This window comes from Penaeus monodon, chromosome 32, assembly GCF_015228065.2.
Source record: "Penaeus monodon isolate SGIC_2016 chromosome 32, NSTDA_Pmon_1, whole genome shotgun sequence".
Classification (NCBI taxonomy): domain Eukaryota; kingdom Metazoa; phylum Arthropoda; class Malacostraca; order Decapoda; family Penaeidae; genus Penaeus; species Penaeus monodon.
Window position 1 is genome coordinate 17,717,928 of NC_051417.1, and position 833 is coordinate 17,718,760.

General features: G+C 32.8%; 1 long non-coding RNA gene across 2 annotated transcripts in view; it reads right to left on the minus strand.

The window, feature by feature from the left end:
• LOC119593682 overlaps window positions 1–833 on the minus strand; it is a 4,442-nt gene that overhangs the window by 1,763 nt on the left and 1,846 nt on the right. For both annotated transcript variants that reach the window (XR_005230553.1, XR_005230552.1), the window contains exon 2: window positions 641–778. This is a non-coding gene — a long non-coding RNA (uncharacterized LOC119593682). The remainder of the gene's footprint in view (window positions 1–640; window positions 779–833) is intronic.

Consider the following 833-nt stretch of genomic DNA (forward strand, 5'->3'; position numbering starts at 1 on the left):
GCTTCTTTGGGTTAATGAATAATACATGAAAATTTTAGAACATACCAAATATTTGCTAAATAAACTAACAGGAGCCATTTTTACCTCTAAGATAAAGAAAGGATAAAGTGCACTGAAAAACTGACAAACTCCACTCTGTAAAAATAATAATATTAGGGAAATCAATAAGTAAATACATATTTCTGTCTTCAAGAAATATGGGAAACAAAACAAAAAATATCTATGACAGCACGAGAAGCATGAGTGGAAAACTATATATATGAATCCTGATAATCACATCTTCCAATTTCTGAATCATCTGCCTGATGCTCATTATTTTTTTCTCTTTTTCTCTATTTCATTCAAAGTCTACATTATAAATTAATCATATTTACAAATTGATATCAATAATGTACAAATGAATACCAATAATAAAAATTTAAGGTACTATATAACAATAGTAATGATCAATTAATCATATATATCACCACCATATTTCCTTCACTAAGGAAGACGGTAAGACTTGTCAGCTAAAATATCATCTAACAATAAGCAATAAAGTGGGGAAAATCCAACAACTCTAGCCTCATCAATATCATGCAGAAGTACTATTATACAATATACATACCGGTATCCTATTACCAGACTCAAGCCCACTCACCTCCTGTTGCCATGGGATGGAAACTGAGCCTGTGTTAAACTTAGAGTAGAAGGAGTCATCTGTGGCATCCAGGTTTACCCCCTTCACTGTGCTAAATTGCTCGATGTCCAGTACATCCTTGGCATATACAGCATGTGGCTGGAAAGAAAAAAATCTTAGGTAGGTTTCAGGTGTTGTGTTAACACAGTGCTTA